At 46.2% G+C, this 26291-nt stretch overlaps 1 protein-coding gene and 1 long non-coding RNA gene across 4 annotated transcripts in view; one reads left to right on the plus strand and one right to left on the minus strand.

Annotated features, from left to right (window-relative positions):
• The window catches only part of Syn3 (synapsin III), a 445154-nt gene that overhangs the window by 291541 nt on the left and 127322 nt on the right, over positions 1-26291 (plus strand). The window lies entirely within an intron of this gene.
• Positions 1-26291, minus strand: part of LOC121823796 (uncharacterized) — a 30693-nt gene that overhangs the window by 1920 nt on the left and 2482 nt on the right. Inside the window, exons 2-3 of the long non-coding RNA XR_013045767.1 lie at positions 24488-24598; positions 3604-3730 (exon numbers count right to left, since the gene is read on the minus strand). This is a non-coding gene — a long non-coding RNA (uncharacterized LOC121823796). The remainder of the gene's footprint in view (positions 1-3603; positions 3731-24487; positions 24599-26291) is intronic.

Below are 26291 nucleotides of genomic sequence, written 5' to 3' on the forward strand. Positions count from 1 at the left end.
GCCTTGCCCACAGTCAGGACAAATCTTTGTCACCCGCCAGTCCCACAGCCGCTCAGACCCAACCAAGTAAACACAGAGACTTATATTGCTTACAAACTGTATGGCTGTGGCAAGCTTCTTGCTAACTGTTCTTATAGCTTAAATTAATCCATTTCCATAAATCTATACCATGCCATGTGGCTCGTGGCTTACCAGCGTCTTCACATGCTGCTTGTTATGGCAGCGGCTAGCAGTGACTCCTTCTGCCTTCCTGTTCTTTCTTTGCTCCTCTCTGTTAGTCCCGCCTATACTTCCTGCCTAGCCACTGGTCAATCAGTGTCTTATTTATTGACCAATCAGAGTAATTTGACATAAAGACCATCCCACAGCACATTTAGGTGAGGCTTGTGATTGGTTCCCACAGGCAGATGGGAACAGATATGATATGTGGCACTCTGGGCCTCTCCTCTCCTCTACACTCCCCTGTTTTTTCTCCTTTTCTTGCCTCTTCTCCTCTCTCTTCCCATCCTACCCACATCTCTTTCCTCCCCTCTTTCCCTCTCTCTTTAGATGGATCCAAGGTACTCTAAGACACGTACATTAAAAAAAAAACGAGAGAGAGAGAGAGAGAGAGAGAGAAAGAGAGAGAAAGAGAGAGAGAGAGAGAGAGAGAGAGAGAGAGAGAGAGAGAGAGAGAGAGAGAGAGAGAGAACACAGACCTCTTACTCAGCATAGGACAAGTTACCTGAAGGTCAGAAACATCTGCAATGGGCTTTTACAAAAGCAATAGATGAGTTTATATAAGTAAAACCATCGACATTTGGAGATGGGGTTGTTACAGAATTTGATGTTACACTAAGTATATCAGGGTAGAATTCATATCTGTTATACATCAGACCTTTGGAAGATAATAGAAGTTAAGTAAATTGCTAGATTCTCTTGATAGAAAAAATAGCACTATAAAGATGAATACACACTGATGTATTGGAGAAGGAACAGAGACGGAGGTAGACCTTGAAAAAATGAGGTGCTCCCGTCTCAACCATTTCCATACAGTAGGAGAATTAGAGAGGCAAGAACGAAGGTCAGATTGTGTGGATAGCCAGTATTGTTATTTCAGCCCAGATCCTCATTACTTACAGGTCTTGGAAGTGACGTGTAAGAGAAAGGAGAATAAGGTCAGCCTTGCACTTATCACTAAACTAGATATGTAAACCACTGAGTGTAACCAGAAGACCTTCAATCCAGGGACCATCTTTGTGACTCACGTTGATTTCACACTTGGTAATGCATGTACCCTCAAGGAGATACATATTTGATAACAAATTCTAGGGGCAGAGCATACTTGGTAACAAATTCTAAGATGACAGACTCAATGGGAAATGGCCCCAGCTCACTCCTGTTACATATCTCAGAAAGTAACAAACAAGAAGAAAATATTCCCAAAGTAAAGCTGAGAGCAAGCAGCCAACATGGAAGCAAAGCAACTGGAAATAACAATAAAAGCCATTATAGGGGGAACATAACACCAGTAAGATGGAATAAAGAGATTTTTAAAATGAAAGAAAGGGAGAGACAATAAAGAGAATGAAAGTAACCAGCAAACAAATATGAGTTCACATATGCACACCAGTCACTCCTGAAGAAAACCATAGAGCAAGAGGGTGCAAACATATTCAAAGATACTATAGAAGAAAATTTTTCTGAATTGGCCGAATTGAAAATAACCTTAATATACTGTAGAACTTCGATGAAGAATAATTAGAACATAAAGTTGGGAGATATCCTAAGGGAAAAACCAAGCTGATCTCTGACCATTCTTTGTTCTGTTAAAAGACATGATAGCAGTGATGCATAGATGGTAATAAGTACATCTTGAGAACTGATTGGCAGCCTCCTAGTCTTCAAGTATGGAAATAGTTGAAAGACATTCACTGTGTTGGTCTCTTTTGTATTACTACATCAAAATGCCTGAGATAATTAATTTTACAAAAACTGTAAGGCTTATTTAGCTCAAGGTTCTCGTATGAGATTGAGAAGATCCATTATTTTGGGCCTTGGTTGGAGGCACCGTGTGGCAGTTCTGGAGAGTACCAGAGCAAACTGCTCACATTGCAAGCCAGGGAGCAAGAGAGACAGGCTAGGAAGATCAAGGCCAGGAAGCCTCAGCCCCTTTCAAGAAGACGCTCCCAATGACTTGAGCACCTCTCACCTAGTCCCATCTCCTAGAGATTCCACTCCTTACTAATAGCCTTTGAGAAACACTTCTCCAAATCCTAACCTTTACCAATCCGGGCTCAGAGAAACAAAACACAGCACTCCAGAGTTCATGTGAGGATGGAGGTGAAGGAGCAAAGAATTGACAGTGAAATACAGTCCCCCCAAGAGATATATCAATGGGATCAAATTAGGAATCTCAGTAAATTTCTGAAATCTAAGAGTGGATGGCAAACATTGTATTCGTGTAAATATAAAAGTAAGGCTGAACATCTGTGGGGATTATGGTAACAGAACAGAATGCAAATGTCCCAAACCACGATGGTATAAAAAGGGACGGGTGGGGAGAGAGACACATGCTAGAGTTTCTACATCTGCCTTTGTGGAGCTCTTCGGGTAGGGAATACAATAGGCAAATCAAGAAATAGACGGGTGAGTTCACTGTTTGAAACACAAGAGTAGATGACTCAGACAGACTGTAAACCTTCCAACCCCGAGAAGGGACAAGCAGGACAAAGGAAGCCTCACAAGCCAAAGGGAACCGAGGGAAGCAAACGGCAAAAAATAAAAAGCAAAGTAAACAATTTATGTTTTCAAAAGAGAATAAAATTGCAATTTTAGAGCAAACATTCAACAGAGCCTTCATGTAATGAGTATGCTTTTTCTGTGAAAATAAACTAGAAACTACAATTTGCAGAAAAGTAATTCAATGTAACCCCATTTGGGTCAAATAACTATCAGTGTAAACATTCTGATTTCCATTTGCTTAGAGAAATTTCTGGAAGCCTGCAAAATAAATCAATAATCATGATTAGGTTTGAGGAATGGTACTAGGAAAACTGCAGGGGAGGATTTTATTCTTCAGTTAACGGTATAATGTAGGAAGTCCCATTACCCATGGATTTGAAAATGTAACTCTAAATATCAAATAAGTCTAGCATAATCTAAAAAATATGACAGTGGAAAGAAGAACAGAGGGCTTTGAGAGGTTCTGGGGTGAAGGACTAATTAGGTTGGAGAGATCTAGAAAGAGCTTTAGAGGGTGGGTAACACATGATGGGGGCCTTACAGAAGGCCTGTCTCCGTCTGAGGTGCAGATCAAGCTGACCTCACCGCAAAAGGCAGAAAGGTGAGGGGCGTGTTCAACAGTGATGGACTACTGCAGGACGGTTTGAGCACATGTACATACAAGGGATATGGCAGGGTGAGTTGCAGACTTAGTGCTCCTCAAAAGGACCTAAGTGTGTGCTGAGAGGCCCTGAATGAATAAGATGCTTCTGTGTGAAGGACCAGAGGCTTTTATTCCAGCTGCCCCCTAGCTCCAGCTTACAGGAAGGTGCAAGGTGGATTCTGGGGTCTCACAGACATGCTGCTCAGCCTGGCTTCCCATCCCTGGGACCTACCTACCTCAGGAGCAGGCAGAGGTGTCTGCAGCACCTTCTGAATCAAAGGTCAGTCACCTCTGGGTTCCATGCCTCCTCTTGTTCCCTGAAGACTCCCTTTGCTCAGCACCTCTGTCATCCTCTTCACCTCTCTATGTTATAGAAAAAAGAATTCACATTAACTATCAATTCCCTTGGCAGGGACACACCCACTGGGTTTCTTCTGGTTTTGCTGTAAATTCCTGTAGAGACAGCCTGGCCATCACGAGAGTCTTGTGCTGGTCATCTTGGCTATAGGAAGGGGTCTGCAGTCCAGGGAAAAAAAGCTTGACCTGCTCGTAGAGGCATCGTATAAGCAGTGGGGGTAGCTTTTGGAGACTGCCATTCTCACTTCAAGGTGCCTTCTATCGTTGCCATCTTTTTTAAAAAAATATTTTTTTCATCTCTCTCTGTCTCTGTCTCTGTCTGTCTGTCTCTGTCTCTGTCTGTGTGTGTGTGTTCCCATCTTAACATTGGATCCTAGGTGTCCCATGTCTTCCATGTCTCTCTCTCTATCTGCTGCAGCCCCCACACATATTTGGTCCTCTCCTCCCCTACCAGACAGATAGACAGATTAGATAGATAGATAGATAGATAGATAGATAGATAGATAGATAGATAGATGATAGATAGATAGATAGATAGATAGATAGATAGATAGATAGATATTCAGAACCACTGTGCACTTTTTTTTATAAAGAAGTGGTTCTCAACCTGTAGGTTGAGACCCCTTTGGGAGGTTGAATGACCCTTTCACAGGGTTGCCTAAGACCATCAGAAAACATGATAGTTACATTATGATTCATAATTAGCAAAATTAGAGTTATGAAGTAACAATCAAAGTAATTTTATGGTTGGGAGTCATCACAACATGAGGAACTGTATTAAAGGGTCTCTATTAGGAAGGTGAAAAGAAACAGAGAACAGATTCTTGAACTCTAGTTCCTCCTTGAGCTTCACTGAGACTCCTGGGAATATACTCAGAACCAGGGTAGGGCCCTCCTTGGCCCTTCATCATGGGAGATTGCAGAGCAGAAGTTGACGGGCAGAGGGAAGGGCTTCCCATGTTTTAGCTCAAATCCTCCAAGATCCTGAGAATGGGAGCCACTGTTCCTGTCTTCCGGTTAGCAAGGATCTGGTGTTGGAAGCATGTCTGTGTGGCTCTAATGTGCAAAGCCATTCCCCTTCCTTTCCTCACATGTACTTATGTAGCCATACAACAAGGGCTCAGCCCGGCCCTCTGCTGGACTTCAAATGGTCTAACTTCTGCCCTCCCCTTTTTCAAACTTTATATGTTATGGGGGGGGCAGGGAAGTTGCCTGTGGAAGCTGGGAGAGGGCTATACCAATCTGGCCAAAAAACAGTAGAGGAGAGAAGAAAATAATTGTTCGTTTGTTTTGTTTGTTGGTCAATTTTAGGTTGGGTTAGGTTTTGATCTTTTTGGACACCGGGCCTTGTATAGAGCCTAGGCTGGTCTTGAACTCTCCATATAGCAAAGATTACATTGAACTTTTGATCTTCCTGCCTCTATATCTCAAGTTCTAGGATTATAGGTTGTGCTCCAATGCCTGGAAAATCTGTCTATTAATAGTTTTCTGGGTGTTTCCACCACAGAAATTCCAAAGGTGAACACTACTACTCCCATTTAATGGTTAAGGAAATTGAGGCTTAAGGATCTTAGGTTGGTTGCCAAAGGCCCCACTAATACAGGAAGATCAAGCCAACTGGCCTGGCTCACTCTTGGGCCCTGCCCATGGCTGCCTGTCCCTGGACACCAGCCCAGGTATTTCCCGTGCTGAGAGCTGCTTCAGTACAGCTACCACCTCTGAGATGCAGCCCTGTAGGGGAGAAGGACCCTTTATCTAGCAAGGAGACCACGGTCCAAGCATGGCTATGCACCCCCAGGGGGGGGACTCAGGAGGAAGGAGAGCAGGTTGGGGTGCTCCCCCAGAGGGGCAGGTGAGAAAAGTCTCTGGAAACACTTGGTATGAACTTTGGAACTGAACCACAAGCTAGCATCCAAGCCTCAGGATTTAGAAGTTGTTTTCCAAATTCCTATCAGAAATCCCATAATTGAAAAGGATTGGAGGCAGGTCATTATGTCCTGAGCAGCAGACAGTGGAGATAAAGAGCTCTCAGCTGCCCAGAGCCAGCCAACGAAGGCAAAAGTATTTCTCTTTCCCAAGAGGTTAACCAAGCAACTTTTCCCTGGGGCAAGACTCATACTGAAAAATACTTATGTTTACCCATTCCAAAGCAAGAAAACATCCACCCAACCAGCAGAGCAAAAAGTCTTTAGCAGAGCCATGCTAAAGACTTGGGGTTCTGCTCCTCAGTGTCACAATTCATAGAATTGCTTATTGACTCCTAGGACCCTCTGCTTCCTCACCTGTGACATGCCCAACATGACAGCAGGGACGAAGGTGCCACAGATCGTATGGCAATACACAGTTATAGATGCAAGCATTGGACCATTCCGTGAATGCTGATTGCATGCTGTGGTCTGCATTCTGACCAAAGTCTCCCAGAGGCAGTAGGGAGGAGGCAAGTAAGAACAATTCATTGTTGAGCTCTGACTGCTCTAGTTGTTATGGAGGAGAGCTCAGGGTGGCCTGCTACAAGGATTCCTCCAGAAGCTGGCATGGGCTGGGACGAGGACCATGAGAGCCACAGTGGCTGGGGCCTGGGGAGACAGTTAAGTCAGTAAAGAACTTGTGCACGCCTAAAGAGCTGAGTTCAATGCCCAGCACCTGTGTGAAAACTTAGGCATGGTAGTACACACTTGTATTCTCAGCTCTTGGGAGATGAAGACCTGGGGAATCACTGGCCAACCAGTCTAGTCTAATCCGTGAACCTCAGGCCCAGGCAGAGGCCCTATCTAAAAAAGACAGGGTGTATTGCTTCTTAGGAATGACACCTGAGGTTGACCTCTGCCTTCTGTATGCATGCATATAATATACATACAGGCATGGCAATGATTGGCTACTACAGAGCACTTGGGAGGGGCCAGCACTGTTTTGACTCTAAGGATTTGCTGGAATTAACTATGAGAGATGTGGAAAGAGGTTTCCAGCCACGTAGGATCTCATGGACAAAGTCCTTCAGAGGACAGGGAACAGCAGGTTAGAGGAAATGAATGGTCAGAAACACAAGGCAGAGAGATGGACCATTAAGTCAGGAGGGAGAAGATGGGGTTAAGTATCCTAAGTCTTGGAAGGCAGGAAAGGTTTAAGCAGAGTCACACCATCAGAGAGAGGTCAGGAAGGTATTGCAGGGAGCCAATTGAGGACAATGAGAGCCTGGACTGAGGTGAAAACAAGGTAAAGAAACAGGATGGAGATGATCCACAGTGAGCAAATTTCATGAATCTTCATATTTGATGGATAACAAGGATCACACCCATCCTCTGGCTTGGGCATGTAGAGGAATTCCAGTGCCTATTCCCTGAGATTAGGAAAGCTAGAGAGAGCCAGAGTTATGGGGGGGGGGATGCATGACTGAGAAATTAGCCCCTTCTCACGCCTGTGTTGCTGGTGTTTAGCTGGTGGTACACAGGAGATGCCCTTTCTCCACACAAAGATCAGGGAAAGCGGTTGGACAGGCGCCATCGGCTGCTGCCCATTCAGCTCCTAAGCTCCATAGTTCCTGAAACACTCATAGGGCAGGTATTCAAATGGGTGACTAGGAGGGCTCTCCATGCAGATCAAGTGAATCAAATGCCCACAAGGTGAGGGTGAGCAGAATCGAGCCACAGCTGGAACTTTGTAGGAAGCAGACTCCCCTCCCCTGGGTACCCACACATCCCCTTCAGTTCACACATATGCCTGCTTGGCCCATCCTCAACTATCTCTTGATATTCTTCAGCCAAGAATTATTTACTAAATTATTCTTTCTCTGATTAAAAAGAAAATGAACATGAAAATAGCATCTTAAGGTATTTTATAATTCTGCCACCCAGAGAAAATCACCATGGAACTGGGTATGCTTTCTGCCAGCCTTGCTTGATAATTGGTCAAATTAAATACAATGTTCCTTTACAGTGCTAGTTTTAGGACAGGAGTACCTTGCCAGGCGATTATGGATTCTTTGAAACAGGGTTTGAAATGGCGGTATCATTTGCAGAATAATTTCTGTAATACTCCACCGTCATTTCTAGACACATCTCAACTCTGATTATTTCTTCAGACAACTTTGTGAAAGTGAGATGATGGGGTCAGGGGATGGTGTGTGTCGGCTTTCCACAATTACTGTCAAATTGCTTTCCAGAAAGTTCCCATCTTCACCACACATCAACCGTCACGTGTGGCCGAGACCAGATGTGACCACTTTGGGAAGTTTTCTGGATGGGAACAATGGGACCAACAAGAAACTCCTGATGATCATAGAAGCCATGCTTGTTTTTACAGAGTCCTCATTGAGAGAGGAGTTACCAACTGGAAACTGGATAGTAAACAGAGTTGAACAGGCCCTTGATAGTAGTTTCTGCTTGCAGATCGTAAAGTCCTTGATGAAACTCCACCCTGGTTACTGTGCAAAAGCAGCTGGGGACAGTCTGTCAACAGTGGAGTGTGGCCATGCTTCAGCGAGACCAGGCTTGTTCTCTATTTAAAAAAAAAAAATGTTTATCTGGCCCCTGACTCATAGATTGTTGACTTCCACTCTGCCTCATTGCATCCTCTCCGCAATCTTGAGATGTAGGTAAGGCAGGAATTAATATGCCTGTTAGAGAGGGAAACTGAGGCCTAGAGAATCCAAGTTCCATGTCTCTAGGCACACAGCTAATAAATGGAACTGCTGGCATGGGTAGCTGACTTCCAGTTTAGAGCATAATAACTCTGTTCTTATAGTATAGTCAGAGGAGTCAAATGAATCCAAGCCACTTGACCCAATGTGTAATCCACTTGAGGGTACAGAGTTCACAAAGGAGGAATCATGACCCAGTCCCTCAGACAGCAGGAAAGTGCTTTGTAAAGGGCCTTGAATTGCAAAGAGTTCATCTGAAGTGTGATATTTGTTGGGGATATGATTGCTCCTTCAGCAAAGAGCTTTGTGATGGTGGAAGGCAGCTGAATTATAAATCCTTGCAACTGAAAGCAACCGAAACCCCAATGACAAGTAGTGGTGTGAAAAAAAGAAATTTGTTGGTTCCTGCATCTCAGAGGTATCAGAGCAATGGCTTTAGTCAAGGCTGTATCCAAAGGCTAAAATGATGTCACTGACATGTTTTTGTTCCCCGTGCTTTCTGCTCTGATGGTTCGTGAGCATCAGTTTTTAGAAAAGCTCATTTTATGGGACAGATGAAAAGGATGTTGCCAGGCTGAATTGTGTTCAAAACACAGGGACCTCACTCTCCTGATGCCACATCTTAATATTTTATAGAACTCTGACTGACTTCCTTGGGTCATGGGGATCCAAGAAAGTCACTCTACCCAGAAGTAGGCAGCATTCTAATTGACCACTACCTTTATGGGGTGAGAGCACCATATATGATGTTCTCTTGGGGTCTCATAGGTAGGGGGAAGGGTGTAACCTTAGAAATCAGTGAAAACTGATCAAAGACCACTAAATCAGAAAACCAATTAAAAAAAACTCTCACCAGCATATTCACTGTAAGACCCCAAAACAAGAGGGCCCAGAAATTCATTCTCCAGAGACTAAGGAGCTACCTTGCCTTACATGTGTACTTAAAAACCATGAGGGAAAAATGGAGAAAGGTATTGTTTTAGATAGAATGATGTTTTCCATCTCCAAAGATGTGCATGTGTTGAAGTGCCTACCGTCAGACTGTCATCCCATGAAATAGGGTCATGGCCGATTAAGGTTGGGCTAGAATAGAGTGGCCTCTAACCCCATATGGCTGGTATTCTCAGAAGAAAGTCACGTGACAGTAACGGCATGAGACAGTGAATTCAAGAGACTAGGGTGAGGCTGCTACAAGCCAAAGAATGCCACAGGTGACCAGCAACCCAACAGAAGCTCCGACAAGGGTGCTCCTCCTGGCTTCTGACCGTGGCCTGACTGATTTCATGGCTTTCGACCTCCATCCTCCAGTGCTGCAGGACAACAAACCCTGTCATTAACTACTCAGGTCTGGGATGTCACTTGGAGGAAACCTGATGAACTCGGGCCAGGGGGATGGGCCAGTCAAAAAAGTGCTTGCCTTGCAAACACGAGTCTTATCTCTCAAATCCCATGTGCAAAAGCAGGCGTGGTGATTCATGCACGTCCCACTGTGGTGGCACCTTGGACCCACTAAGGTAGCTGCTGTTTTTAAGAGTAGAAGGAGTAGGCAGAAAGAAAATAAGTGAATAAAAGGGAAAAAGGGGTGCACTTGTGAAGAAGAGAGGTGCAAAAAAGGGCGTGACCCTAGTCAAATACTTCTGAGGAGAAAAATAAGAATAAGGAGGCTGGTGGTGTGGGTGGCATTAGCAAGGACATTTCTAGAGCATTGGGAACAGTGGTTAGGGTTTATTTTCTCAATATTCCTAATTGTCAAAGGCCTATGTGTGGCAAAGCATGGGGGTAGTATTTGGGATCTGACCCCCTGCTCTTAAAACAGTCGAGAACTGGGAGGAAAGGTCTAGAGGAGACGAGACTTCTGGGCACCCACAGTGAGCTCCACCTACACCAGGCTGGGTAGCAGATGCCGGCATTTTCCTGACCAACATTTCCCCCCTTTGACCACACTCGATTCCCAGTCTATACCCAATTTAAGTCCAGTTTTATGTTTATAACTTTGCCCATCATAATGTGAAGTCCTAGTCCAAGCTCAGCCTTCAGTCTCCCCTGGAGACTCCAGAGATAACTGTCCAATGACCAAGCCAAGCTTACTTGACCCCTCCCGCCCGCCTTGAAGTTCCTGGAAACATCCTGCCTCCTTCTGAGGCCTCGCCCTGCTTGGGGCCCTTTGATAGTTCCTCAAACACCCACATCTCTTTACCATTGATCGTGTCGGGACATCCATAGCTCTGAATCTGTATAACATGTGTATAGCTAATCCTCTGTATGTACAACACACACACACACACTTACTTCCTCAACTTGTTTTCACTCAACACATTTCTTATCATTTTGATGTAACTATAATGCACTCCTTTTGGCGATTTCTAAGCATTTCTTGGTATAATTGGATTTATTTAGCCATTCCCCCAACTAATGATCATTTGGACATTTGATGTGATGTGCAAAGTCCCCCGGTCTTCTTGAACCATTGTTCATGAAGTAAACACCTTAGTATAAGTATCATCCCTCCTCATACATTAATGCACTTGTAAGACTCTTCCTGGGCACACAGGAAGTTAATTGAGGTACCTTCTTTTGAAAAAAAAAAAAAAACACCACTGATTACTCAGGAAGAGTGGGAGCCTCTGTCTTACTTAATTTTCTGTTGCTATAACAAAATCCCCGAGACGTAGTATTTTATAAATCACAGATGAAAGCTGGCTCACGATTCTAGTGTGTGGAAAATCCAAACAGCATGGCAACCATGTTTTGTGAAGATTCCCTGACTGGTCACAACCTGGTGGAAAATTAGAATGGAGCTTAACACCTTCAGAAGGGATATATGTGTACACGAGGAAGCAAAAGGCAGGGAAGGATAAAGCCTCTGCTCTACAATAACCTCCTACTTCCTTTAGTAGGAAGTTTAACCCACAGACCATCATTAGTCCCTTTACAAGAGCGGTCACAGCACAATCAGCTCCCATGAGGCTGTTCCTTTGAAACGTCCACCCTCAGCACTGCCACACTGGAAACCAGGCTTCCAGCACTCGAGCCCTTAGGAAACCGTAGCGCCCTTCCTCTGCGGGGCCTCAGAGCCCACACACTTGGCCCTATGCTTCAGCGTATTCAGGGTATTTTGAAATTCCTTCTGAGTCATTGAGGGCTAGCCCAGTGTTATGCATCTCTAGGAGCCTACCAGTGTTTGTCACACAAACGTGGCTAAGATGTACTTATTAAACTGAATTATACTAGAGGCATTATGACTCTGTCACATACTAGCTTCTGGGGTAGTTTTCTCACCTCTAAATGTGGGGGCAACAATCCCTACCCCATGTTGGGTATTGGACTCCAAAATGGAACCAAACAGAGCTTGAAGCACAGGGGCCGCCAACTCAGGGAGCATCAGAAAATAGAAGCTGTTGTGACTGGTGTGTGGCTAAAAACAGAGACTGGACTGAGACTTTAGGTTGGCATGGAGCCTGTGCAGGTACCTCCAGGCTTCTGCAGATAGGGAACCTCCCTGGGACAAGTTGACACTTCTCTGACAAATGTCCAGATACATCTTGCTGGTGCCAAAATGTCTGAGCCCTGTTGCCTATTGCCAGCCCTTTCCACATACCCAAGGCCTTTGCTGATGGGAAAATCTGACTTCCATTTCCCATGACACACCTTGCTTGACAAGCATTGTGGACCTCACTGGAACTCCTTTCCAAACCAGCACTCAGCCCTGCAAAGGAGGGTGGCTTGATAAAGGACTGTTTAACAGTATGGCTTTTAATAGGGTGCTACAGGGCAGGGCTGGGGAGGGCTCCCTGAGGAGGTCTTGGGTGGGTAACATTGAGATTCCTGTCAGAATGGGGTCCGTTTTATCCCTCATTTTCACACCATCAACTCCCTCTGCAGAGTCCATTCTGGAGGCCCAGAGCTCTGTGGAAGCCTAGCGAGGTAAATGATCACACAATGGCCATGCGATGACAGCTGAGCTCAGTATTGAAGACAAGTATTTTCTCTTTATGGACAGTCCCCCATGGTCCTCATGACACTTGGGCACTGATTCAGCTTCTGGCTTCTCTTCAGGGATTTATAGGTGCTTCCACATGCCTCCATCCTGCCCACCTCTACCATCCAGTGTCCTGGTCACTTTTCAATAAAGGGGTCAATGGACAATGAAGCCTCTGACTTTGTCCGTGGATTAGTCTATGGATGAGAGAGTTCGAAACCTGATGGGCTATTCAGAAGTGGGTCCTGGCTGGAAGAGAAGAACCATTGTGGCCATGTCTTTGATACGCTTAAGGGTCCACTCCCTGGCTCTCCCTCTCTCTGCTCCCTAAATGGTAAACAGTCCTCCACCACACACTCCCACCACCATGATGTTCTGTCATACCTCGGGCATTGGAGGCAAACTGCCTTGGACTTAATACTCTGAAACCTGAGACAAAATACACGGTTCCTCCTTAATGTTGCTTATCTCAGCTATTTTATCACAGCAAGATAGCTGGCTAAGACAGAAGTGATGAGGCTAGACCATTTTGTGACACTCTATGCCTTTAAAGGGATCCAGCCATTCCATTCTTTGACAGGAACGGTGAATCCCCATCCTTTGCATCTGCAGCTTCCATCATCTTCACTGATGGCAAAGGCTCATTGTGTGTCTTCTGTGACTCAATGCAGACATTAGCAGCTGGGGTACAATAGCAACCCCTCAGGTAACATCCCTGTTCAACAGAATGAGCACCACTGTGGAAACAGAGGTGACAAATGTGGAATCCACAGTCCAGTTCTTCGAGACCACCGTCCTTCTAGAATAGACTTCCCCCGTTCCCTCCCCCTGACTTGAGAGCCTTCCCTTGGGGACACATGGGCTGCAGAACTGGCTTCATCCAGGCTAGGAGGATCCAAGTCACAGCTGCTGGGCCAGATGCCTGACACCCATCTGACCCTCTGGGTTCTACCTTCCCTTAATACATAGCACTTGTCGCCTGTCACTATCCACGCTCACATCTTCTCATCTCTCTCCTGGGCCTCAGCAATGGTATCTTCACCTCTGGTCTCACCTTAGGCCACTTCATGCCTGGCTCCGCCACTGCTGAACTCAGTCCTCACCAGAACCAGGTTCAACCCCATGCCACAGGTTCAGGACCAGGCTCACTTCTCTGGCATCATCCTCTCTCCCTTTCACATGTGTGTAGGAACTTCAGCTACCTCAAGTTTCCAGAACTTCCGTACCTGTCCTCACAGCTCAGCTCTGCAGACACAGTTCCTCAGGTCCATCCCTCTCTCGCTGACGACTATCTAATCCCACTCCATCTGGGACTCTGTTTCCTAGAAAGCCATCCCCATTTGCCAGGAACCTGAGCTCGCTCTTGGGTGCTGGGTTGTATTTTCTTGGTGGCTTGGCTCCTTCCCTGCTGGGGTGAGCTTTTTGTAGTTGAGGGAAACCTCTGGTTGGTTGTACCTGATCCTTTCCTCCATGTGAAATGGCACAGTGGCTAGTGTTTTATGTTGAGAAATGTGGTATCATGTTTTGCCTGTGACAGGGGCAACTCTGTGCTGTGGAGTCCCTGCCTGCAGGAGGTAGCAGTGTGGAAGGAGAAGCTGGTCCTTGTCCCATCACTGACACAACACCCCATGTGTAAAGAAAGACCTCTTCTCCCTCCCCTACTAGCTCTGCAACAGCACCCCCATTTCAAAGCATGCCCTTTGGCCAAAAAACACCCCAACTCCCATTCCCACCCCAAGAGATCTTGTTTGCTTTGATGAACCAATCCTATGTCCTTGAAAATGGAAGTGGGAAAATTTGTCAGGGATTTTGAGTTATCCATAAAGGAAGCCACAGCAGACTCCCCACGGAATCTGTGTCCCCACTCACATACCACATGTGGCCCTGGAGAGAACCTAGACACCAGCCAAACTAGGTGGCTTCTCTGCCCACAGCAGCGTGCGTCCCTGGCTGGCTGGCCTGTGTCCTGACGGGAAGCGAGGCAGTGCCACACAAAGCTTTCTTTCTCTCACATTTCTACATTATATGAAATTCTTAGGGAGGGGACCAGCCTGGCTTCTTGACCGAAGCTCCCCCGACCCCACCCAGTTTCTTAATAGGGAGCCACTCAGCTGGCGCCTCCCCAGCTCCCAGGCCTCGGGGAGAAAGAAAGGACTGTTGAAAGTGCCTCTGGGTTCCCACACAGGAAGGTGCCAGCTCCAGACAGTCAGGCTTTGTGTGGAGAGAATCTGCTTCTCATGAGGCAGCAGGGCAGAGTGTCCTCCAGAGAGATCGGAGGGACAGCAAAGGACGATCCAAGGGTCAGGCGAGTCTCAAGCATACACCTGCCCTAGGAGAGAAGTTCCCTAGGCAGCCCCCCCTCACTGACCCCAGAAGGGCCCTCCCCAGTGCTGTCACTTCTTTCTGGTCCCACACACCCCAGATTCTCTGACTTGGCTACTGCTAGGAAAGGCAGACCAGTCACAGACGTGCTGCAGCTAAATGTTACCCCCAATCCTCACATATTTAAAGGTGATACGTAGATGAGATGAAGGCTGGGGCCAGAAAGGATGAGGGATGCTCAGGGACCCTAAAGACATTCAAACACTGAGAAGAAAAAAATCCGTGAGATGTGTGAGTGTGGAGTGTGAGAATGAGTGCACGTGAATGGGTGTATGAATGCACTGGGTGTGTGGGTTTGTGTGTGTGTGTGTGTGTGTGTGTGTGTGTGTGTGTGTGTGTGGGTGTTAGAGAGAGAGAGAGAGCATACATATGTGAGAATAAGTACATGAGTGTGCTGATGCATCATGAGTGGGAGTGAGAGTGTATACATAAGTGTGTGCACATTCTTGACTGGATGTGGGGACAGGAGTGTGAGAGTGGAGTGTATATATGTGTAAGAATGCATGTGTTCACTGATGTGTCTGAGTGTGAGTGGGGTGTGTATATATGTAAGTACACACACACATTCTTTACTGAATGTGAAGGCTGGGGGCCTTAGTGGTGGTGTCTTAGTTTGAGTTTCTGTTGCTGTGATGAAACACCATGACCAAAAAGCAAGTTGGGGAGGGAAGGGTTTGTTTGGCTTACTCTTCTTTATCACTGTTCATCATCAAGGGAAGTCAGGACAGGCACTCAAACAGGGCAGGAACCTGAAGGCAGGAGCTGATGCAAAGGCCATGGAGGGTATTGCTCAGCCTGCTTTCTTAAAGAACCCAGGACCACCAGCCCAGAGATGACACCACCCTCAATGGGCTGGGCCCACTCCCACCAATCACTAGATAAGAAAATGCCTTACAGGCTTGCCTATAGCCCAATCTTATGTAGGAATTTCTCAATTGAGGTCCTCTCCTCTCAGATGATTTTAGCTTGTGTCAAGTGGACATCAAATTAGCCAGCGTAGGTGGGGTGAGAGTAGTCATAAATGTGCATGTGAGTGTGTCAATGTATCTGAGAGAAGGTGTGTCTGTCAGGGAGTGGAGACCTGATGGGATTCTTGGCATCCTAGCGGGTGCCTCAAGAACTCCTATACAGGGAGGCTCCTTTGAAAAGGGCTGACCCACCAGCTCCTCCCTCTCTGGACAAGTGTAGAAACTGCAGCCACTGGAGGCAAGGACACGCCAGACAGCTTTACAGTGCCAGGGCTGGAAATGAAGCCTCCAGATTCCACCCACACACCACTTTTTGCTCTGTAGCCAAGAGAATTGTCTCACCATTCCTGGAAACCCGTCGTGGTCACCTAGCAGGTGGGCTATCAGCATACCCCTTCTGGAAAGTGCACCCACCCTCCAGGCACCCCTGCTGGCCACTCCCCACACACTCACCTCATCCCTCCTTATAAAAGTGACCCATGTCCATTCAATACAGGCTGTATAAAGCTCACAGTCTGTAACCACGGCTCTTTAAACATGTGTCTGTTTCCTGGCAACAGATGCTTGGTCTCCAGGGAGAATCTAATCTAAGGTGAGCCAGTTAGAGTCCATCCCTAAGAATCCTGACCACACAGTCAGGAAGGAGAGTCAGCCCTTCTCCGTGGCTGAAGCCAGGAGGCATGATATTGAAGTAGAAGAAGCCAGTGTGTAACACCCGTGACTGAATACAAATGCAGAGGCACGGGGTTACCAGACCCTTCTAGAACCCCGTTCCAGCTCCTTGGAGACCACCATCACCTCTCGACTTGCCTTAGTATTTAACTCATACTGGTTTTTTTTATGAAAAAAAAAATTATAAATTCTCTTTCATGTTTTAGTTCATGAATTAAGGTTCTTCTACCCTTCAATTCAAAGCTAGAGTACACCAGAGTGGCCATAGTCCCTGGAACTGTTTTTCATACAATTTGAACTTTATTGTAATGGATTCTTATTTTATTGCAAACATCTCCTTTAAATAATGTCCCTATTTCTAAATTGTTTAATTTATTCCTTGAGAATTTCATACAGTATGTTTTGAGAGTGTTGTTTCCCCTCCCCCAACTCCTCCCAAATTCTTCTCAACCTCTCTACCTGCCTCAACTTCATGTTCTCTCTCTTAAAAAAAATAGAAAATACTTGGAATAACCATTAAAAAACTACACCAAACTAAAATAACAATAACAGAAGAAAACTCTAGCACACAGGCATACACACACACACACACACACAAACAACAGCAACAACAACAAAACCCACAGAGTCAGATTTGTGTTAACCTAAGGGTTGCCCTGCAGTGTAGACAAGCACAGTGTTGCTTCACGAAGGGGGAAAAAACAACAACAACAACTAGATTCTCCCTCTTGTAGCATGTATCAATTGCAAATAGCTTCTTAGTTGGGGTGGGGCTTTGTGCCCATGTCCCCTCCTTTGTGCTGGGATTTGTCTGGCTTAGGTTGGTGTGAGTCTCCTACATGCTGAGTTCAGATGTGCATGGGCCCTGCCGTGTCTATTTCCCTGGAGTCCTCCACCACCTCTGGCTCTACTACTGTTCTGCCCGTCTTTTGCATTGATCCCTGAGCCTTGAGGAGAGAGATGTGACAAAGGCTTCACATTTAGGGCCGAGCACTCCCAAATCTCTCACAGGTCTCTGTTTTCATTACCCTCTACTGCAAGAAGAAGTTTCTCTAATAATGGTTAAGTGGTGCACTGATCTATACATATAATTTGTTATTAGAAGTTCATTTTGCTGCTCTGTTCACTTAGCAGAATAATAATGTATTTTCCTCTGGGGTCTATGATCTATCTAGTATCAGGTTCTTGGCCTCATTAAAAATGTCAGGTATGAGCTCAGTCTCCTGGAGAGGTTCTTAAACCCAATCAAAAGTGGTTAGTTACTCTGGTAATATTAATGGCACTATTGCATGGTGAGCATATCTTGCAGACAGGCCGTTATTGTAGGATCCATCGCTGGTGAGATTGAGTACTCTCTTCCTCCAGTAGCATGCATAGTACCTTCTAAGACTATGATCACCAGCCAGGAGGGATGAGGCTTCCAGTTGAGCATTAGCTAGATTTTTCCATGTTCTATGACATAAGTATATAGTGTCTTCAACAGGGTCTGACCATCAGGTTGTGTAATAGCATGAAATGTTCAGTGTGGGGGGATCTACTGGATCCCTTTAGCGAATGTGTTAAAAAGATGTAGCCCATTCCTAGTACTAAGGGTTTTATTTGGTAGCATATGAAAAGTCCCTGGTGCTTTTTGAGGCCCCAATTCTCTATTCTTCTCCTTATATTCCATGTGTTACCATAGAACGCAAGGAATATGAAGGAACGCTAGTTAGTTCTAACTCCTATCCAGGAACAAAAGAATTAAGAATCATGTAAGTTAGAGGCAAAGGCAGAAACAAACCAAGTTCTTCTGAGAAACCAAGATGATGTTTATTAATTAGTAACAGAGAGTGAAGACAGTACCCCTCACACATGGGAACATTTGACTTGTGTGTTGAAGTCCAAAAGTAGGCAGTTGGCGGCAGCATGATGATACTGCTTCATGAAGCCCTCAGGACTCCAGTGTCTTCTGGCTCATTGACATATATGACAGCTGACTTCATGAAATGTCTCTGCTCTATGACTATATTGAACATGGTGAATACCAGGGCGAGCCTTTGACTCTGGGGTTTAGACTCAGATGACCCTACAAACTTGGCCCTACACTGAATCCAATGGGAGGGGTGCCCGCCACACCTTCTGAATGTTACATTCTCTCATGGGGCCAGTGGTGAGATGCTAGGGAAAAAACAGAGAGATGGCGAAGCTGAAAATTGCTGGGCTTGGGGAGGCAAGCCTATAATCCTGACACTCAGGAGGTACAGGCTGTGGAGTCACATGAGCTTAGAGGAGAAATGGACTGGAACAGGAGACATGAGACACACTGTTTAAGAAGCACAGGAAGGGCTGGAGATGTGATTTAGTTGGTAAAATGCTTACCTTGCATGCGGAAAGCCTTGAGTTCACTCCTCCGAATCACATAAAACCAAATGTGGTGGCACATTCCTGTAATCCCAGCACTTCGGATACAGAGGCAGGAGGATCATAAGTTCAAGGTCATTCCTAGCTGCTTAAGTAGTTTCAGACTAACCTGGGTACATGAGATCTTATCTAAAAAAAATAAAATATAAAAAATAAAAACAGCCCAGAAGCCCCTCTGTCCTTTTTCTCCATGAACAAACAAAGGCATGCTCCAGAGGAGACCTCAAGAAGAGAAATAGAGTCTAACTAAGGGCATGCCAGTGGTCGTGACACAGGGCATGTTCATGCAGCTTGGCCACAAAGCAGAGTCTCACCATCCCTTTCTCCAGTACTCGAGGCAAACATTGAAGATATCTCCCACTAGTGAAGGAAGACAGCATGGAGTGTGGCTCCATGCTGTCACTCACACTGAGAAGCTGTCACTCACACCAAGGAGTGGAACTCCATGCTGTCACTCACACTGAGGAGTGGAGCTCCATGCTGTCACTCACACTGAGGGGTTGTCACTCACACTGAGGGGTTGTCACTCACACTGAGGGGTTGTCACTCACACTGAGGGGCTGTCACTCACACTGAGGGGTTGTCACTCACATTGAACGGTTGTCACTCACACTGAGGGGTTGTCACTCACACTGAGGGGTTGTCACTCACATTGAAGGGTTGTCACTCACACTGAGGGGCTGTCACTCACACTGAGGGGTTGTCACTCACACTGAGGGGTTGTCACTCACACTGAGGGGCTGTCACTCACACTGAGGTGTTGTCACTCACATTGAACGGTTGTCACTCACACTGAGGTGCTGTCACTCACACTGAGGGGTTGTCACTCACACTGAGGGGTTGTCACTCACACTGAGGGGATGTCACTCACACTGAGGGGTTGTCACTCACACTGAGGGGCTGTCACTCACACTGAGGGGTTGTCACTCACACTGAGGGGCTGTCACTCACACTGAGGGGCTGTCACTCACACTGAGGGGCTGTCACTCACACTGAGGGGTTGTCACTCACACTGAGGGGCTGTCACTCACACTGAGGGGCTGTCACTCACACTGAGGGGTTGTCACTCACATTGAAGGGTTGTCACTCACACTGAGGGGCTGTCACTCACACTGAGGGGTTGTCACTCACATTGAAGGGTTGTCACTCACACTGAGGGGTTGTCACTCACATTGAGGGGTTGTCACTCACATTGAGGGGTTGTCACTCACACTGAGGGGCTGTCACTCACACTGAGGGGTTGTCACTCACATTGAAGGGTTGTCACTCACACTGAGGGGTTGTCACTCACACTGAGGGGTTGTCACTCACATTGAAGGGTTGTCACTCACACTGAGGGGTTGTCACTCACATTGAGGGGTTGTCACTCACATTGAGGGGTTGTCACTCACACTGAGGGGTTGTCACTCACATTGAAGGGTTTTCTCAGCTTTCATGAGACATTTTCAAGGATAATTTTCATCTTGTGCATCTTTTTTTTTTGCTTTACAGTGAAATCTTAGAATAGCCCACCATATATCCCCACAACTCCGCTCTCCCCTCTCCCTTCTTTCCCTCCCTCCCTCTCTCTCTCCCTTCCTTGTATCCTTAAAGTACAAAGGAGAAATTCCCTTAATGTTGTTGGGATATAATGCTTTCTGCTTTCTCAAACAGTCTGTTTTAACCTGTCATGGTAGTTTGTTTGTTTGTTTGTTCGTTTGTTTGTTTGTTTGTTTGTTTTGCAGTTTAGTGTTTTTTGAAATAGCATAAATAAGTAAATTTTGCCACTTTTATATTTTTCTATGCCAAACTCTATTAAATGCAGATATAAGAACTTTGAACTCATAAACAGAATCAATGAAATTATGTAATTTGTATTTCCTAGTTCAAATGCCAGAACAGCAGAAATACCACACAAAACTGTCTCCATTTCACTTCTTTTGGCCCATCCAGCTTACCAACACTTGTAGCAATTCTTTCTCTATCCCACCAGCCAGCTCCCAAAGAATGTCATGGAGACTTGTTATTATTTCTGAAAGATCAGCCAATAGCCTAGGCATATTCCTAACTAGCTCTTATAACTTATATTAACCCATATTTTTATTAATCTACATTCTAACCACATGGCTTTTACCTCTATCCCATTCTGTGTATCTGACTCTTTCCATGTCTGGCTGGCTTCTCTGCCTCTCTTTTTTCCAGAGTCCTCTCTGTGCCTTGAAGTCCCACCTCTACCTCCTGCCTAGCTATTGGCCATTTAGCTCTTTATCAAGCCAATCAGAAGGCAGCTTGGCAAAGACACATCTTCACAGTGTACAAATATCCCACAATGAACACTCTCTGCTTTATGCTCACTCAGCAAAGAAGGGCTGAACTGAAAAGGAACCCTGGGCTGTTTCTCCCTCTCCCTCCCTCACTCCCTCCCTCCTTCCTTCTCTTTCTGTGTTGTCCTTTTCACCACAGTATATTAGCTAGTAAGAAGGATGAGTGGGTTTAGGGGTCGTTTGGTTTTTCTTGGGGTGCCCTTCTTGCATCTGAAGCTAGTTTGCTCTAGCAGACAGCATGGCTCTCCCTGCTGTCGGTGCTCCTACTTCCTCAGCTGTGGTCTAGCCCACTTGCCTTGGGGTTGTAGAAGTTCGCCTAGCCTCCCACACAGCACAGCACCAGTCCACTAGAATTCGATGCTGAAGACTCAGACACGTGTCTTGCTTCTGTCCCCTCTGCTTGCACACGTAATCCACTGTCCCATCGGTCCTCACAAAACACGAGTTCAAAGGAAAATGTACTAGGAATTTTAAGATGGCAGCAGCAGAGCATTTGGTCACACCTGGGGCCATCAGAGCACAGAGACCCTGCATGGTGGCAGGGTCACTCCCTAGCCCTGCTCTCAATTTCCCTCTGTAGACACAATCACAGCACTCAGCACACTAGTCCCCACCCAGGGTTGCTTTTGTTTTCCATGCTTGGACGGAAGTCTCATCTTGCTCAGTTATTGCACCAGTACCTGCAACGGGACATGGTGCTCACGAAACACTGTAGAATGAATATCACTATAAAGCCAAGTCATTGCCCCATATTTAGCCCATGGCAGTTTCTGCCCCTTTCATTTGATGCATCCATTCTGCATCTCCAGTGAGTCCCCAAGAAGCTCACAGTCTGTGGAGAGATAGCCCCTGGAACATAAAGTTCTCTTGTCCACTTATTTATTGGGTTCTAAGCTCAGTGCCTGCTAAAACAGGCTTGGTGAATGAATGTCTGTGTTGAAAAACTAGAGTCCCACGGAGACAACAGCTAATGGAACACTGAAGATGGAGTGCTTCAGAATCTCATGGAAGACATTTTGGAGATACTAGGAAGGTACAACTAACCCAGCTTTGGACTCCCAGGAAGGATTCGCAGAAAAGTTCTCAGAGGGTAATGTGCCTGAAAAAGAAAGGCCTCCCAGGCTAGAAAGAAGCCTCAGTTGGTAAAGTGCTTGCCTCGCAAGTATGAAGATTAGAGTTCAATCCCTAGAACACATGTACAAATCCAAGGGCCACAGTACGAATTTGTGATTCCAGTGATGGTGAGATGGGAACGTAGAGACCGGTGGATCCCTAGAAGCTTGCTAGTCAGCTAGCCTGGCCTACTTGAAGAAGGCAGGGCCAGTGAGAGACCCTTCTCAAACAAAAGATGGAAAGTACCTGAAGAGTGATAACGAAGATTGTCTTCTGGCCATATGCACACACGTGCATGTGTATGTTCCTACACACCGACAGAGAGGGGGGTGGGATAGGTAGGTGGGTAGGTAAGTAGGTAGGTAGATAGATAAATACATACATACATACATACATACATGTATAGATGCATATATAGATACATAGATGGATATATAGGTACATAGATACCTGCTCTCCCAGTAAGAGTGAGCAGCTATGAAAGAGTACCATGATCTGAGCCAGCATCGCCTTCTCAGCAGGTGTGTGTGGGTGGGGTGGAGTATGATACTGAAACTGGAGATGTGGGTGGCTGGGGTTCAGTACTATCAGCTCCCTGGCAGTAACATAACACTCCCTAAGAACCAGAAAGGGAGCTGCTAGTGCCTTCTAAGGGAAACTGTAGCTGGCCTCCATCTGAGCACTTCGTGGGAGTTTGCTCCTAGATGTGTGTGGAGAGCATCCTAGACCAGGACAGTGGCCTGAAGCCAAATGACTGTTGTCTTTGGGAAATGGTGAGAAAGTGTGGCTCAGGTGGGCGGTGTACCAAGATGCATAGTGAAAACAACGGCTCAGCATCGCCTGAGCCTGTGCTGTGTGCCCGGCTCTCTGCTGTGTGCCCGGCTCTCTGCTTATGGTGCGGTATCTACTTAGTTCCTCTTTTTTCCCCTTAATAATTTCTTTTAATTAAGAAATTTTTTCATTCATTTTACACACCAATCAGAGATCCCCCTCCTCCTTCCTCCCCGCCCCAGCCTCCCCTCCAACCCACCCCCACTCTCCCCAACAAGAAGGCAAGGCCCCCCAGGGGAGGCACATCCAGTAGAGGCAAGTCCAAGCCCTTCCCCCTGCCTCAAGGCTGCATGAGGTGTCCCATCATAGATAGTAGGATCCAAAAAGCCCCCTCATGCACCAGGGATGGATTCTGATCCTACCGCCAGGGGGCCCCCCAAGCAGATCAAGCTACACAACTGTCTCACCATGGAGAGGGCCTCGTCCAGTCCTGTGCACGCTCCATAGCCATTGATTCAACTGTCCTGAGTTCCCACTAGTTTGGTTCCCCATCATGATCATGATGCACTTGCTCATAGACTCCCTCCTCTCTCTCCTACTTTTACCTATTTCCTCTTAATTAAGGTATTTTTTTACTATCCCCGTTTGCAGATGAAGAAACCAGAGAGGTAAGTAAGTTAGTCAGGGCACTGTGTCATCTCTGGGCCTCAGGCCCTTCCAGATCCTCAAGATTCCAGAAAGTCTATGGTGTTCACACACTCACCATACTGGACACACGGCTGCTTATCAACAAACTCAAGCAGCCAACAAGCTTTGGGGGGCAATTGTCAAATTTCATTTGGGGTACCCAAGTGCAGCCTGTGCAGGTGTGTGTTCATGTGAGCAGGCTGCCGAAGAGATTTAGAAACCTTGAACTAACTGGTAACCACTGAACCCAGGAACTCAGGAGTTTGAAGAGAAGGGGACCCAGGGCAGAGCCCCACGTAGGAGATAGAGATGCAAGAAATGAGAAGATGGAGAAGTAGAAAGGGAAAATAGAGCAACATAGTCAGAGCTAAAGGCCACCCGTGTCACACTCTACAGGGACAGCCAATCAGATGAGAACTGTGAAAAGCATTTAGACTGCTCACACGCCTCCACCCGTGGCTCCATACAGAATTGTCTCCCTCCCCTTGCAAGTAAGAGAGCAAGGACAGTCAATGGGTGTCACACTCGACATAAAGTCTGCTTTTTACAACTCACAGGGAAAGAAATCATGCTTTGTCCAAAATTTTAGATTTGAAGTATAAAATGACAGTCTCTGCAGCCAGACGCAAGGCACAAGTGACTGGGACCTGTGACAAGACACTCCCGTCCCCTCTTAGGGCCTCACTCTGCCCATTGGTAGACAGAGGTATTTGAAGTGGCATACTCAAACTTTCTCCTTGACCATTCCAGATCTTCTGGGGATGTTGACATGGACAAGAAAGATGTGATAAAAGGTACACACACACACACACACACACACACACACACACACACACACACACCATCACATACCTTCTGTGGGTCCCATTATGTCCTGGGCCTCCTCTGTCTTGTTTTCTCTTCCAAGATGATGCCCAAGCCACTGATGAGAAGCACGTGTTTCTGGGCTGCCATGGAATTACTCTATGTGGCCAAAGAGAGAGAGGAAAAAAAATTTTAAAAAGAAAGGAAAGAGAAATGAGTTTTGGTAATCTCAACCCTGCACGTAATTCCTCTCTTGATGTGTTGTGAATTACAGTGGCCGCCAGGCCATCATGGTTTCTGAATCACTTCCTTCAAGAGGGCCCGTGGCTTGTTCCTGGGCTGGCTTCGACCAGGCTGGATTATAAGGAGGTTGGGCCCCTCTGTACAGTGTGGCTGCGTTTCCTCCTTGCCAGGGTTCCAGTGGGGAAGGTGGAGGTCCAGGAAGCACAAGAGGGGCCCAAATAAAGATTGAACCTGCTTATCCCAACAGGTGGATCCTAAAACTCATGCCCTTCTCCCTTATTGGAGACGGGAATGAAACAAAACACAGATTAGAGACCATGTGTTTCTTCAAGAGGTTCCAGGCTCAACTGAGTCTAGAAACATCATCTTCCCTGTCTGGTTACTCTGTATGATAAAGGCAACATGAGCATCCTTGGGGCAGAGTTGGATGTGAATTTGATGCTGGTCTCTCCTTCCATGGCTCACATTAGGGAACATTGAGCTGCATCTCTCAATCTCCTATGCAATTTCCATGGCTGAGGATAAGGGTCTAAGTGGTCCAGGATTTCCTCTCCAGGGCATTGGTACCCAAATAAATCTGTTTTAAATTTGTCTATAGAGCAAGTTTCATTCATTCAACAAAGAACTTTAATCCTTTCGCAGGGCCAGATTTCGTGTAGGCACCAGTGTTTCCAAGAGGAAGCGCATGTGATCCCAGTTGTAAGAGATACAGGCAAGGAGATGATGTAAATTGAATACGGCAAATGTTATGAGGAGGTGTTCCAGGGAGATCATAAATGCTGACCTGGGGCTGGGAGAGTCCAGGGAAGGCATCCAGAAAGTTCTGTTGCATTGAATAAGGCAGTAGGTCACGTCATTTTCCTTTGCCCAGACATCACTCTGAGTCCTACCGTGCTTACTCCAGGTCTCCTGCGTTCTTTCCTGAAGGTCTCTATCTTGCTGAGACTTGCCACATTAAGTTGTAAAGTGTCATCTCTCCTGCAGGATGACCTCTGCAGGTTAAGGAAGAGCAGGAGTGCTCCACCTGGTGGGTAGGCCGAGCCAGGTCCAGTTCATAGCTACTGTTCTGGGGTACTTGGTAGAGATGAGGTGACTGGGAAGCAATACCAAACAGAAACTGGTACTGGTGTGCCTGCTCATTGGCTGGTAGTAATAGGTAAAAGGTGGAAAGAGACATTTTTAAGAAGCACCTGTCTGCCTTCAGCTGGCTGCAGTCTCCCCGTAAGAAGGTGGATTTGCAATCTACCACAAGACCCAGATATACCACTCTTGGTTATATATCCAAAGGAAGCTCAACCATACCACAAGGACACTTGCTCAACTATGTTCATAGCAGCTTTATTATAGCCAGAACTTGAATACAACCTAGATGCCCCTCAGCCGAGGAATCAATAAAGAAAATGTGGTACATATACACAATGGAGTGCTACTCAGCTGTTAAAAACAATGATATCATGAAATTTTCACGCAAATGGAAGGAACTAGAAAAAACCATCCTGAGTGAGGTAACCCAGACCCAGAAAGACAAACATGGTATGTGCTCCCTCATAAGTAGATATTAGCTGTAAAATAAAGGATAATTATGCTGTAGTCCACAGACCCAGAGAGA

The sequence above is a fragment of the Peromyscus maniculatus genome, chromosome 18 (genome assembly GCF_049852395.1).
Source record: "Peromyscus maniculatus bairdii isolate BWxNUB_F1_BW_parent chromosome 18, HU_Pman_BW_mat_3.1, whole genome shotgun sequence".
Classification (NCBI taxonomy): Eukaryota; Metazoa; Chordata; class Mammalia; order Rodentia; family Cricetidae; genus Peromyscus; species Peromyscus maniculatus.